Below are 16,438 nucleotides of genomic sequence, written 5' to 3'. Positions count from 1 at the left end.
CCACCCTGGGGAGGAAGAAGAGAACTGGTATTTCACAGGTCAGGCTCTGAAATTCCACGGTCTCTGAGCAGGAAGGGGAGATGTTTACAACTGCTGTCTGGCTTGGAGGCTGGGGTGTTTCTCTGAGATGTGTTTGATAAACCGGAATTCTACATTTGATACAGAAAACAATTACATGCTGTTTTTAATAAGAATGAAATGTACTCCTCTTTCCACATTCGGCTTTGGTTATTCAGAAGGGTCATTTATAGCATTGACTCAAACTCTGTATGGCATTGCACGAAAGAAGGAATGACTTCATTGGTTAATCAGTTCAGTAAACTCGACTCAATTCTTACTACCTTCTGGCGGGGTACAAGGAACTGTTAGACCCAGTCTTCCCGTACAAAGAAACTACAAGTAGTCTGGCGACCAACAAGAGGACAAAAAGCTTTGTGTTTTGTCTATCGCTGTATCTCCCACACGGAGTGTGGTGTTTATCTAGTGCATACTAGCTGTTCAACAAATATTTGTCAAATAAATGAATGAGATCAGCATCACTTGAGTACGGAGAGTCCTCTCCAAGCTGAGAAGTGAACGGTCCAGGCCCAGATGATTAGGGCAGGCTTCGTGAAGAAGGTGGAATTTCAGCAATGCTTTCTGGAAGGGTAGGACACGATGCAGTGGGTGGAGGGATGACGGGAAGGGGTTACTCTTTCAGGTCAGGGGGCAAAGGTGAGTCAAGCCAGGAGACTGGGAGGCCCAGAGCATTTTCAGGGGGGGAATGGCTGGAGTGCAGAGGCCAGGCACTGGAAGAACAGCCTGAGAAGGATGGGTTCAGTGTGTGGGCAAGGAGGGCATCTGAAATCACCTCTGAGTTGACTCCCCATGTAGTTGAGGAGGATGAACCAGGGATAACCTGGAAAAGACACACAGACAACCCGCCCCAGCTGAGCCCAGCAGAGAGATGCCCTTCTGCTTCCTGTCTTAATGTTAACCTTTTAGAAAAAGTAAATTAAAAAAAACCTGACTTCCTGTGTCCTTTCAAGTGAGTCATAAGGATTATTACGTTCCCAGTGGGTTGCGATGGAAGGGTATGAATAGGAACAAGAACAGATCCCAGAAAACCCCGGGAGGATGCTCTTAGCCATAAAATGTCTTGGGGGGAGAAACAGCTGCCCAGGGTCCCCTCCCCCCACGGCCATGTTATGCAATGGAAGACTGCGAGGAACCCGATAAGCCCAGGTCACTGCCTTTGAGGACCTCCCAGCACAGAGCTGTGTGTGTTCGTGTGTGTGTGTGTGTGTGTGTGTGTGTGTGTGTGTGTGTGTGTGGGGTGTGTATAGGGGTGTGGGGGCACTGAAAAGGTTTAAGAAAGAGTAAGTGGGGTTCAGGCTATGCCAGGTTTCTCCTGAGCTGACCCTGTGTATGGCAATGGCAATGACAGTTACACACACACGCACACACACACGCTTGTGCAAAACCCAGAAAAACAAATTAGTCAGGAAAGGGACCAAAAAAAACCCCTCATGAGATTAGATTTCTCAATAAAATAGTTACAGGAAATTGTTTATACTCCAGGAGAGAGGAATTTTCTCTAGAATTAGCTTTCACATCAGCATCGTAATCATTTTATTCATCTACATTGAGCCATCAGCTCTTCCCCCCTCCCCCACCGCACTAGGTACCCTCTGCCTTTGTCTCCTCTGGCTTCCTGGCAGGCTGTGACCTCCTGGGGGTGGGGACTGATTCATTTACATAGAACATTGCTTGGCACAGAGTAGGTGCTGGATGCATTTTTTGACTTCATGGGATCTGGGAGAGGCTTTGAAGTACAGTCTCCGTGGGGGTCTCCCGGGTGGGCCACTGAAGGAGGGCCTGCTGATGACACACACACCATGCACACTCACAACCTCCCAAAATAGCCACTGCTTTTAACACTTATGTGATGTACTTCAATATCCAGGAACCAGCATGTTTTCTGAATACAGCATGAACCATTCCACACTAATACAGCGTAATTCTATCCTGTGGAATTCGTGCTTTACATGGATGTACTGAAAAGTGTCAAGTGTCATTGCCCCTCCTCTCCACCCCCAACTCTGCTCACTCTCAGAGGGACTCCAGGCTGCCCTCTGGACCCCTGATGCCTGTTTAAGAAACCCCAGAAAAGTCAGGGCCGGCTAATCATAGATGGCTGCTGGAAGCCCTGCAGAAGCTCTGAAATGCGGCTTTTCTGTCCGTTGGGTAAGGCTTTCCATCAGAGGAAGAGGGAGTGTGAAGATTTCTGACCCTCTGGGCAAGAATCACACCCTGCAGCCCCTGCCTTGTTGAAGGTGGGCAGAATGGGGAGTGGAGTGCAGGGATTGGTATATTCCACTCTTCCAGTTACAAAAACAAATTTCTGATTATAGAAATGGGACAACACAAACATATCACAGACATTTAGAGAAAGTAGGCTGTGGACCACCGTGAAATGCCTAGGGAAGAATTCTCCAGGCGCTGGGGTTGGAGCCAATGATTTGGGTAGGTGGGATGGCATGGGGCGGGGTGGGGGGGAAGACATTCCTAGCATTCCTGCAGGGGGGGTCAACTGAGGTGGGAGCTGGGAGTGGGCAGAGTCTGTAGGGTCAGGGCTCCGCATGACCACTCTCCGTCTAGGAGTCAGAGAGAACGGGAAGCTTGCAAAGGCAGTACACCGGCACGTCTGTGTGTGTGTGTGTGTGTGTGTGTGTGTGTGTGTGTACAGGCACACCCATGCGTGCACATACGTGTTTTGATAGAACTCTGTATTTGTGCACCCTGTTTCTTAAATCCTTTTACCTCCCTTTTCTTAATCGGAAAAGTACAGCCTGAGGATTAGCAATGATAACAATAGCTCACGCGTAGAAGGGCAGACGACTCCAAAGTGGCTTTTCACATCTTTGTCTCACTTATTACATTGTATTATGAGCTCATATGAAGTGATCCTACATTTACCCACTCCTGGAGCTTTCAGGAATGCTTATCAGCTTAATATTGCATTTTTGCGATGCCACTTATTTTAAATGACCGGTAAAGTATCCTTTCTGTGCTTTGAGAAGCAGATAAGATTATGCACTTAACACTCACTTGATTTCAGAGGTATGCCTCCTCCAGGAGAGCCAGGAGGTAAAGCAGGAATGCCCGGGTATCTCTCTTTCCAAAGATGAGCGGTTGGGCTGTGAGTCAGCTGTTGCCAGGCTGACTCTGCTTTTCAGCACTAGCTACCAGCTAGAGCCGGTGATCAGGAGTCTAGGAAGGACTCCACCCCAGACTTTCTTGCGTGCCCCGCTCCCCCACTTCTCACCCCATCTAAACAAAGGCAAAGCACCTTTTAGCAAACCAGCTTGATAACCTCCCAGCCAGAGGGGCCTGAACCAAATTTTTACCCTTCTGTTTGTTGAAAGTCACGTGCTGTGGGGCTTCACCATCCCCTCCCCTTCTCAGCAACTGTGCCCACTGGGCTGGGGTACGAAGCCAGTCTATGGCCCCTGTGTGTGGAACAAGGTATTCTTGAAGACTGTGTTGAGATTTGCTGGAAAACCCCTAAGCACATTCTGCTGCCCTAGAGACCCTGGGACCTGTGACAGGCCCAGGTCTTTGCCCCATCCTTGACAGAATGTAACTTAGGCCCGAGGCTTAAACCTCTGTGGTTGAAGTGAGGGTCCTGGGTTCCTACAACTTTCCAGGTGAGGGACCACTGGAATAGTAATAGCCCCTCTTTGTTGAGTCCTTACTGCGGGCCAGGGACTTGGCTGAGCGTTTGACATCATCTAATCCTCAGTTGACCTATAAGGTACATATTATTGCTTCATTTCTCACCTGAGACACCTGAAAGCCAGAGAACTTGCTTGAGATCTCACAGCTCACAAACCACAGCGCAGTGATCTCAATTTAGGCTTCCCTAACTCCATTTAACTATTTGAAAGAAGGCGTGGAAATTCATTCTTTCATTCAGTAAAGATTTACTGAGCTCCTACTAAGTGCCTGGGGCAGGAAACGCACCTGTAAACAAAACAGACAAATCTGGGGAGTCCATGGAGGTTACATGCTAGTGGGTAGAGGCAGAAAATTAACACGTATGTAACATTATGTGGTGATAAATGCCATCGGGAACAATAAGCCGTGGTAGCTGAGATAGAGGGAGCTGGGGGTGGGGCAGGACCACTTACTCCTGACGTAGGAAATGACGCATTTCTGACACTCAGACAGAAGAATGCTTCCCATCATGTCAAGAACAATTTCTGAATTCCTGGAACCTGTCATATCCAGCTGTGATGACAGCATGATGGTTCCCCAGCCAGCATCAGAGGGATCCCTGCCAAATAGGTGCATCTCCACTCATCAGATCATTTGGTCGGATGGAAATGTTACAGCACAGATGGGCTGAGCAACATGGGAAACGATTCAGGTTTCTCTGGAACCTCACTCCCCACCACCTTGATTGGGAAACTAATTGCCTCCCCTTCTTTTTTCACAAGGAGCTTTTGAAAACCACCACCCCCCACACCAATCTGGAAACCATTTAGAGATTCCAAAGAGAAAAGGGCTATGTACCAATGTGATTACTGGTATTGTTCTCATTAAATGTGACATGATTGGGAATTTACTGAGGAAAAACCACTCCCCGTGAAGAAAGGGGTTTCAAAAGATGTGACAAATTAGCATGTCTAAAGATGGGCCATAAAATCAGGAGGTTGATGAACTATCAATGTTTCTAAGCTGTAAAAATAAACAATTTTACAAAGGAGTGTGATTTTGAGATCCTAAGAGAAGGTAGTTCCATGGTTTAGAAAATAAGTGATTTAACAACGTAACCAAGTACTTTGAAAGGATGACTTTCCCTGGAAGTAACAAGGTTTATTAATACCCACACAGGGGACAGTTCTTGCACCCAACAGATCTACCTAGGTGCCTCCGGTATGTGAGATGTCAGACTGTAAACAGCCTTTTACAGTTATTGTTAGAACACTCAGAAAAACCAAATATGCTTTGTCTAAGGGAGAATTGAAAATTAGTCCTAACTGAAAGAAATCCATATAAACTCATAAAACTCAATCATGCTTTACACTTCTGACTCCTTTCTAATTCTTACTAGCACGTTCAAATGCTTTTCAGTAGTAAATGGAATTTAACTTCTTAATTAATTCATTAAGTAATGTAATGACCATTTCAAACTATATATTCTCATTTCCTGTCACTCAGAAAAAAAAAGACTGATTTTTCAGAAACCAGTTTTTCAAGATTGAAAGCCTAAATGGTCTTATTTCTGTTGTAAATTTGTACACATAAGACTTTTCACTATCTTTCCTGAGTTCAGATAAAGCAGCTAAGGAGAGTTCTCCAAATATACGAGCATTGTGATGGTGAGTATAATATAGAGGACCATATAGCTTTTGAGGCCATCTAAATTTTTCTCTGTGTCTTAATTACTTAATGAAATTATTGGAACAAAAAAGTTTAAAAAGTCCAAAGGGGACTTCCTAGGTGGCACAGTGGGTAAGAATCCGCCTGCCAATGCAGGGGACACGGGTTCGATCTCTGCCCCAGGAAGATACCACATGCCGAGGAGCAACTAAGCCCGTGCACCACAACAATTGAGCCTGCGCTCTAGAGCTTGTGAGCCACAACTGTTGAACCCATGTGCCACAACTACTGAAGCCCACACGCCTAGAGCCCATGCTCTGCAACAAGAGAGGCCACCGCAATGAGAAGCCCGCACACCACAATGAAGAGTAGCCCCCACTCGCTGCAACTAGAGAAAGCCCATGTGCAGCAATGAAGACCCAACACAGCCAATAAAATAAATAAATAAATAAATAAATAAAAGTCCAAAGGGGTGGTGGTGGTGATTAGATTTACTGTTATTTTATAAATACTGTAAATTTTCACCGTCCAGTATGGAAGCCACTAACCACATGTGGCTATTGAGCATTTGAAATGTGGCTCCTCTGAATTGAGATGTGCTGTAAGTATAAAATACAAGCTAGATTTCAAAGAATTCATGTGAAAAGTAGAATAACAATATCTTATTAATAATTTCATGTTGATTTTATTTTAAAAAGGCAATATATTGGATACATTGGGTTAACTAAAATATATTATGAGTTCATTTCATCTGTTTTTTAAAAATATTTTTAGTGTGGCTGCCAGAAAATGTAAAAGTATATATCTGGCTTGAATTTTATTGCTATTGGACAACACTGCTCTAAAATTTAAGAACGCATTAAGAAAGTGTTTATTTCAGTTGGCCTCAAAGTGTTTTTAAAGCAATTTGAAAATTATATTTAAGCAAGAATCACCCTAAGGAGGCATTAAGATTATATTAGTAAGTACATGCTTTCTATACTCAATCCCCCCACCTTCAGATAAGTACAGTGACAGGCAAAGTGTACATAAAAAACTAAAACGATATAAGCAGGTTCAAAACACAGTAAGCAACTACATGGACCAAGTATGCGTACCAGAAAAGCAAAGTGATCAGTTGCATATGGCGTGAAGATCTGGGCCTGCTTCTAGCTCAGGAAGCAAGCAGAGACATCTGGGAGTTTTACTCATCTGAGATTATGCTGATTAAAATTACTCGATATGAAGTGGCAATGGGACTCAAGCTGGAGACTAGGGTGGAACGTCCCCTTGTTAAAAAATAAAACAACAACAACAAAACAGTAGTAGTAGCAGTAGCAGTAGCAGTAGTAGTAGTAAAGGTTGAGAAGAGCTCTGCTAATTGTTGCCTGGGAATATTGCCTCTTTGAATTCGTAGGACATAAAAACAGCCTCATCTCCAGGAACCAAAAGGAGCTAACTGCTGGCTCTGTGACCAGATTGGCCATAAACCTTAATCCTTGAGGCCATAATCCTTAAGGTATGTGAGCTCCAAACCTGTAACATAAGACTTGTTTGGTCGGCAAGCCCCAAGAAGCCAGATGGAGGCAATCATAAAAACTAGAGAGAGAGAAATAAGCAAAGAAGGAAAACAACAAAAAGAAAAACTTCAGTCCTTCTCAGAATGAGCCTAGAAACCGTGATACCAAAAACAAAGAAAAGAATGCTAAGACATAGCCAATATAAATCAGTATAAAGAAGGGTATACATTTAGCCAAACAAAATTAAAGTCCAAGAATAGCCTGACAGAGGCTTTCAGGATGATAAAGGAGACAGTGAAAGAATAATATCCACTAAAAATAGAAGGCAGAATTGGCAAGCAAAATCAGGAAGAAATTAAACAAAAAAGGTGGATCTAAAAGAAACAGAGTGAAACATTTAGACATGAAAAAAGCATTTATTCAAAAAAATTTTGATAAACAACTAGGCTGTACAGAACCAAGGAACTGGAAGATAGCCCTGAGAATTTTACTAGACTGCATCACAAAAAGACAAAGAAAGAAAAATACAACAAAACGGTTAAAGGTCTTAGAGGATAAATGGAAATGTCTAATTTATTTAATCAAATTTCCCAGAAAGGTAGAAAAGCAATATTTGAAGAGAGATTTGCTAATGTTTTTTTAGAACGGAAGGACATGAGTCCTCAGATTCAAAATTAAATCTAAGGACCCAGGGGGATAAATAAATATTAATTACTACAAGGTAACAACTGTAGTGAGACTACAAATCATTGAGAACAAAAGGAGGGGGAAAATCTTTAAAATGACTAGAGTAAAAAGACACTTTACTCACAAAGGACTGACAAATAGACAGCAACAGTAACTACGAGGAGCTAAAAGAATAATACCCTCAAGATGCTAAGTGAAATGATCTCCGTCTAGACTTTCATACCCAGACCAACTATCATTAAAAAAAAAAGAAGACAAATAAAGGTGTTTTTAGATTCATAAAGAGCAAGGGAGTTTACCACCAACTGATGCTTTTGAGCACAAATATTAACGGATGTATTTAAGTTCAAAAAACATGGACCCAGAGGGAGGGCATGGTATACAAGAAATGGTGATAAACATAATATTAACAAAACATGTTGATTAATTTAATGTAATATCAACAATTTAAAAAGCTACATTAGTTAGCAATTTTGGGGGGAAACTTTAAAAACTCCAAGAAGTAGTTGTTTAATGAGTAGTTAAATATGCCGGGAGAGTTGGTAACATTCCAAAATTTTTTGAATAAATTTGGACTTTGGAAAAAATATTATGGTCAAAGATTGGAGATGGTAATTAAAGTAATAAAAATAATAAAATTAAAATAATAAAAATACTTCCAAGCCAACAGAGTAGAGAAAAGATGTGTGGAGAGTATTTAAAACAACAGCAACAAAAACAAAAGCAAAAACGCAGCAACTTTATCCAAAAAGAACATGGAAATATATATATATACACACTGTTAAAAAGCAGGTGTTGATTCTGTTCATCTTCTCTCTATATATTTTTTAATCCAAAAAAATAGATAGTAAAAAAATAAAGTGGTATAAATAAGTGCAAATATATCAGTGATTGTAACAATGAAAATGGAAAACAGTCACACCGAAAGATCAAAAGTTATGGGAAAACTGGTGTCCTTCAATTAATAACCAAAGAAATTTTGTGTAATAATATCAATATTAGGACTTCCTAGGTGGTTCAGTGTTTAAGAATCTGCCTGCCAATGCAGGGAACATGGGTTCGATCCCTGCCCCAGGAAGATCCCACGTGCCGCGGAGCAACTAAGCCCATGCACCACGACTATTGAGCCTGTGCTCTAGAGCCCGTGAGCCACAACTACTGAGCCCGTGTGCTGCAACTACTGAAGCCCACATGCCTAGAGCCTGTGCTCCGCAACAAAAGAAGCCACCACGAGAAGCCCAATGAAGAGTAGCCCCACTCACAGCAACTAGAGAAAGCCCATGTGCAGCAACGAAGACCCAACACAGCTAATAAAAAAATAATAAATCCAATAAATAAATAAGTAAATTTATTAAAAAATCAATATTAGACAAAATAGAATTTCAGGCACAACACACTAATAAAAATAAATTTGGGTTCTACATAATAATGAAAATAAAAGTCCATCAAGAGATAGTAAACACACAAAAAAAATTAAAAAAAAAAAGAGAGATAGTAAACACAGGCACATATTTTAAAAACTTTTATATGTGCTTCTGAATAACTCATGGGGAAAAACAGAAATCACAGCACACATTGCAAAATATTCATACATTTTATGTATTTGGAAGTTATAATTTTAGGGACATGGAAATGTATGACAGTTACAAAATATTTACAACAGGATAAAAGTATTACTTTAAAACTTGTTAGAGGTAGCTAAAATGTTTTTAAAGATTAATATATAACTTTAAGTAAACTAATCAAAAATTGAAAATGAATGAATGAAGTTTACAACTTAAGCCAGAAAAAAAGGGTAAACTTAAGGAAATTTAAAAGAGGGAAAAAAAGCAGAAATTAATAATATACTGAAAACAGAAACAGTAGAGGTGATGAACAGTATCAACACCTGCTTTTAAACAGCTTTACTAAAATATAATTCACATACCACAGAGTTCACTCACTCAAAGTGAACAGTTCAGTGTTTTTAGTATATTCACACAGTTGTGCAACCATAACCACAATCTAATTTTAGAATATTTTCATCACCCTCAAAAAAGAAACCCTCAGCCCCTTAGCAGTTACCAGGCAATCAGCCACTACCTGGTGGTCATCAGAAAACCACTCATCTACTTTCTTTTTCTCTACAATGTAACAATCAAAAAACTTTCCAGAAGGAAAAGCCCAGGTCCTATGGTATCACTGGTGCATTCTACCAGATGTTTAAAGAAAAATACCTATCCTTCATAAACTTTCCCAAAAAAGTGAAGATAAGGGGACAGTTTTCAACTCATTGTACTAAAGCTAGTAGTACCCTGACAGTAAAACCAAAGACAACACAAGAAAAGAAAACTCTCTGTGCAAAGTCTGTGACTTGACAGGAAGTTTTTGCATCACTCCCCCTCAAAAGTCAAATCTGTAACCAGAAGCAAGAAAGTTAGCCGTGAAGACTGTGCGATGGATACAAATGCCTAAGATTTCTGAAGTCATTTCGATTTGCCCACATTGACATAGATTGGTGACGCCCACAGATTGGTGACAGGGCCTCCAGAGATGGGAACTGGTCTTACATTCCATTCCTAGTTACAGAAAAGTTTGGAGGCTCCTCCTTTTGGAGGAATTGCACTAGTTTCATGACTGAGAGCAAGGCCAACTCACGCACAACTGTTGCATTAAGCAAAGTCAGGATTGATTCATTTCCACCCTCAATGAATCTTTCTTCAGCATCATGAAACAGCACCCAGTAACCCCGGCTCTCTTCTCCACTCTAAGTCACAATCTCTCAGAGTCTTCTTCATTTACATTCAAGTTGAAATGAATGATAACAATATAAAGAATGTTTCAGTCAGGCTGTGTGCATTTTATCAGAGATTTGAGCTTATACCTGAAGACTGGAAATTGATTATTTCTGTCATCAGACAGTTTTTTAGGGAATAGTTTAAAGGGCAAGATCACGTGAGTACAGAGGGCCTCTGGGTTTTCCTGGCCCCTGAAAGCAATACATATACTAAGAATCTACTTCAACTCTGATGTCAAATTCTAGGTTGTTAGAAACACAAAGAAGAAAGCACTATAAGTATGCCTGTTTGCACAGAGTTCCAGAAATTTGTCCAGAATATACACAGGAGAGGTTCTGTAAGCAAAATAAACAGGACACACTAAGGAAACATCTATATCCGTGTCATGCTTTCTAGAAGAAGTAAGTTTGTCTTTCCTTCCAATAACCAAGGTTATTGACTACCTCTGTAGATGCAGCCTCAGAAATATAATAAATGACTTTAAAACTCATTAATTTCAATAACATGGGACCATCAAGCAGACCTTTAAATCCTTTAATGATTTAGAAGATGTTTTTAGTATCTGATAACCAGTCACTTTGAATCATGACTACTATAATTACCAAGGAATGAGTGGCCAGGCCTCAGAAAGCCGTATTTCCCTCGTTTACCTCTGAGATTAAGAGCATCCAAAAGACAGGCATTGTGTTTGCTCCAGGACCATGCAGTCCCTTAATTCCCGTTGGCACCATCTGGACTAATTCCATCTTAAGACCAAGTAGGTGAAGTCTTCTAATCATTGGCAGATCTCTTATCACAAAGCCAGATCTCTGTAACTACCAGTGGCTTAATCCTTCCCTTGCAATGCCATATAAAGTGTTAGTCCTCAACTTTTTCATTAGAAAAAGAGCAGAGGGCTGAAATGTAGGAAATCTGATGAATCATAAGGGTGAGCTCATGGGTTAAAAATGTTGACAACTAAAATACTAAATGAATGGTGGAAAGAACTTAAATTTCTGTTAATGTCTTTAGGTTACAAAAGTAGGGCATATGAAAAAAAAGGAAGGGCGCTCATATGAAGGTAAACATGAAGATGGAAGCAGAAAAAAGACATTTCAATTGAGGAATGTGTCCAAGAGACAACACTGGGAGATGGCTCATTTTATTTTATTATGTAATAAAAAGGAAAAATGGAGACTTTTTTTAAGGATCAGGCCAAGGAGTTTTTAGCATGTGTTATGAACTCATTCACAGAGGCACCAACATATTTTAGGGCAAAATTGTCTAAAAATAACTGCTTCATCAGTCTGGGACATTTTTTCAGTCTTTTGCCAAGAATCCAATTAATGTGGGTTGTTTTTTTCTTTCAGGCAATTTTATGTGGCTTTTTATATCTCATTCTCTTTATATAAAAGAGTATGAGATACATGCCAAGTTGATGTGAATCTTATGATATGTGAGTAGCTAAGATGCTAAGGCTCGTAATGCGATTACTTTATTTCCACTGGCCCAGGACATTTATAAAGATCAACTAACTCAGTTAAGCTACTCTTGCAGCTCCCTTCCTCTCTATCCCCAGGTTCTACCATATTTCACTTGTGCAGAGAGCTGGCGCTCAGACTCTCTGCCTCTGGGAAGCTGGTAGTGAGTGGGCAAATGAAGAAAGACCAGGAAGTAGTCTTTCTTCATTTGCCCGGAGCTTATGCAGATAACTATATGGAAATACCTAAATCTACAGGGTGAAGCTGGCTCATCTTCCAGGGGCATCAGTGAATAACAACATGCTTTAATAGTAGTCATGTCAAGTATAATATATTAAGGAATAGGCTGTACATGACCCGTTAAGGTAAAACACAGTAGACTTCAAAGATATTTCATGATTATTTTTTTCTAAGGGGACCACTTTAGGCTGAGCCTCCAACCTCCTGGAAGCCTTACAATATAAAGCATAATTTCAGGAAACAGCTGCAGTGGGATATTCATTTGGGAAATTATTGTTATCAATCTAACAAAACATTCTAAGACAGATCACCGTTAGCTATGGGTTTTAGTATTGGAACAGACTTTAAAGATGACCTGGCCTAACCAATTATTTTAAAGATGAAATTGAGAGTGAAGATAAAAGCTAGAAAAAGGCCTTGGATGGATTTTCCTTTCTTCTACCATAGTCCAGGGCTAAAATTTTCCATGCTCTGAGCTGTTGACCATTCGTTAAGCACAGCATTGTGTGTTGGCTTACAGTCTCCTTTTGCATGCAATGCCTTCTTCCTGTGGAAAAGTTTTACTCTCTCTTCAAGACCCAGCTCAATATTATCTCCTGGGAGAAACCTTTTTCTACTCACTCAAGCAGAGTTACCTGCTTTCTCCTCTGTGCTCTAATAGATCTTTCAATATAATTTTGTTTTAGTGTCTCTCATCTTCAAAAAAAAAAAAAAAAAAAGGTAAACAGTATCCCTCTCTGATCTCCCTTTCCAGTGCCATCCCACCCATTCCTCCCCTTTACAGCTATGATTCTCAAAAGAATTGCTTCCAAACTCAGGCTTTATTTACTTCCTCGCCTCCATTTCCTGCTCAGTCCACTCCACCTGGCTTCTGACCTCTCCACTTCACTGGAGTTTTTCTTAGTAAAGGCACCAGTGACATCTATGCTGCCCAGTCCCATGGCTGCTTTTCAGTTCTTATCATATTTGTCCTCTTTGGAAAATTCTACATAGTCGATCACCACCTCTTTAAAACACCCTTGGTGGACTTCCCTGATGGTGCAGTGGTTAAGAATCCACCTGCCAATGCAGGGGACATGGGTTCGAGCCCTGGTCCAGGAAGATCCCACATGCCACGGAGTAACCAACCCTGTGTGCCACAACTACAGAGCCTGCGCTCTAGAGCCCACAAGCCACAACTACTGAGCCTGAGTGACACAACTACTGAAGCCCGCGTGCTGAGAGCCCGTGCTCCGCAACAAGAGAAGCCACCACGCTGAGAAGCCCACACACCACAACAAAGAGTAGCCCCCTGCTCACCGCAACTAAAGCCCGTGCACAGCAATGAAGACCCAATGCAGCCTAAATAAATAAATTTATTTTTATTAATTAATTAGTTAAACACCCTTGGCACCTGGGACACCACACTCTGCTGGTTTTCCTCCAGTGACTTAGGACGTTTCTCTCAACCTCCTTGGGAGTTCATCCTCCTCTCCTGGATCTTTAGTGACGGAGTTCTTCAGAGCTTAGACCTCAGTACTCTTCTCTCTCTTCCCTTTCTTTCTTGGTGACCTTGTCCACTCCATCTTCCAACTCTCTATCAACACGTCTCAGCAATATGTCTATAGCCAAGATCTTGCTTTATGACTTCTAGCTTGTAAATCCAACTGTTTACTTATATTGCTAGCACTGTCATGATTATAAGGGATGAAATCCTACCCAGAACTAGCTTAAGATTGAAAAAAACAAGCAAAAACAACAGAGAGACAGACAGGGAAATAGAAAGAGTCGGAGAGAGTGAGAGATTAATAGACACATACTGACTCTTAACTCATGCAACCGAACCAGGGGCAGAAGCAAGAGGACAGGATTCTTTCTCTCCGACTCTTGTCTCTCTGCACATTATCTTCGTTTTTCTAAGCCAGCATAATCCCTGTAATCATTAACAGCTCTGAACATGTATCCTCACAGCTCTGCAACCAGAGCGTAAAAATCTCTCTCTGCCCACTCAGACTAAGAGGAGGAACTAGATTGGTCCATTGATGCTCACGTGACTTTTCTATGACTCAGTCGTCATGGCCTGGAGTCAAGATATTACGGTTGATTTAGATTGTGTCGCGTGCACACCTCATAATTATACTAGAGGAAGAATGCTGGGCCTGGCAGTCGCACAGCGTGTATCTGTTAAGCTGGTCAACATTTCCCTTTGCATCTCTCACAGGTATCTCGAGGTGATAGTATCCAAAGCCTAACTAGGTTAGGAACCTACTGTTCCTCCAGAAAACATGATTCTCCTCCAGTATTTTCAGTCTCAGGAAATGACACCGACATTTATGGGACTGACAAGAGTTGTGCCTGACGATCCCTCTCCTTTCCTGTCCCCAGCACCCCACCTGCAATCCAATGGTCATGTCCTATTGATTTTACAACCAAGATATATTTTGGATCCATCCACTTTTTTCTATCTCCAGTATCACTCTCCTAGTTCAAGTCAATGTCATCTCATGCCTAGATTACTGCAATAGCATCCTGATGGTCTCCTACCGTCCATTCTTGATCTCCTCCCCTTCTCTATCTGCAAAGCAGAGTGATTTTCTAAAAATTAAAGTCCATCATATCTTGCTCTTGCTTAAAATCTTAGAAGAGCTTCTCACTGCTCTTGAGATAAGCACTGGCCCCTTCGCTTGCCCTCACACCTGGGGATCTTGCCCTAACACCCTGGGGATCCCATCTCTGCTCTCCTTCCTAGCCTCATTCTTTCCACTCTCTCCTTCCCCCACCCCTCCCCCAACCCAAAATGTTTCAACCATATCAATCTTTCAGTTTTTCAAAAGTAATTTTGAGCTTTATTGTTACAGGGCTTTCTCATGAGCTCGGTAAACATATCATGTTTTATGCTCTCTAGACCCTACATTTCTTCACATACTTATCACAACTCTAATACTTATTAGTGCAGATTTTTAACTGTAAGGTTCATAAGGGCAAGGACTGCATCTGTCTTGTCTGACATATTATGTAGCACTTAGGAGATATTCAATCAATATTTACTGAATGAATGGTCATCCCACTTCATCACGGTTCTTTATATATCTGTCTTTTCAGCCAAAATACAAATTCATTCTTTTATTTCACAGATTTTTATTGAGTTCCCACCTGTGCTAGGGAGTTACATATTGGGGACAGAGTCATGAAGAAGATAGATGAAGTCCTTGCTTTTGGAAATTTATAGGTTTTTTTTTTCACTATGCAGAAACTGTGTTTTTCCTTTTTATACCTCAATTCCTGGCAGATACCAGCTATATAATGCTTGCTGAATGAATAAATGAATTAATTAATGGATACTCTGGAGTTACACATCATCAACTATTCTCTATTCTTGACACTATTCCTAATTCTGTGTGTTTGGAATGACCAAAAGTCTCGTGGCAGATAAAAATGGACCACAAACCATGGAATTTCTGGCTGGCAGTGAGCGGACCAAATGTAATAATCACCCAGTAGGCAGACATGAGATAGAAAAGTCCAAGACGGGATAATGGCATAAGGGTAGAAGGAAGGTTCTAGAACATGGTATCTGGGAGCCTTGGAGCAAAAGGATGGGAGAAAAATTACAGTGTCAATGGAGTAAGAAAGGAAGAGGAAGGAAAAGGACCAATGGGAGATGAAATCTGCCCATTTTTCATTGAAGTTTCTTATTTAATGTCTATTTCCCACTCTGCACTGTGAGCTCTGTGACAATAGGAACAACGTCTGTCTCGGTAATCAGAGCATCGCAGGTGCCAATCAGAACAACCATGCTTACTTGATGAATGAATGAATGCTCAGGCAGAGTAGGCTCTGTGTCTCAGAGTCACAGCTCCTGGACCTAAGGAGGCCAGGACATCTGTTCCTGTAACTCACATCACCCAGAGAACACACTTCCTGTGACTGGTGCTGGAGCTCACCCTCTCCAGATAGGAAGGAAACCCTTGAGAGGAAGTTCTTACACCTCAATATTCCAACCAGTCACCAGCCCAAGACATCCCCAAACCATAGTCAAGAGACAAACGGATCCTTTATCCCTGAGTTGATAGCTGAAAATTCTCAGAAGGGAAAAAAAAAACCCTCTTTATAGTTAGAGATAAAACGTTCAAAAATACACTTATGCCTAGAAGGCATAGATAGCATCAGTAGGAATGAGTGAATTATACTAGGTAATTTTTTCAGAAAAAAAGGTGGTAGTGTAGTGAGGTATACAATACAGGAGGGCTGTAGGTGCTTAAGTGAAGAGAGGATGCCTTTAAGGAGAAAAAAGAGGCAAAAATTATGGGACCTGAGGACCTCAAACATAAACCTAAGGGCAAGTTTTACCGAGAGCAGGTGTAATTTTATGCCTTTCCTGTCTCAGTAAAAGGTGATATCCCATAAGGACTAAACGTGTGATCTCAAA

Source organism: Hippopotamus amphibius, chromosome 11 (genome assembly GCF_030028045.1).
Source record: "Hippopotamus amphibius kiboko isolate mHipAmp2 chromosome 11, mHipAmp2.hap2, whole genome shotgun sequence".
Lineage (NCBI taxonomy): Eukaryota > Metazoa > Chordata > Mammalia > Artiodactyla > Hippopotamidae > Hippopotamus > Hippopotamus amphibius.
This window is presented reverse-complemented; position numbering follows the sequence as displayed.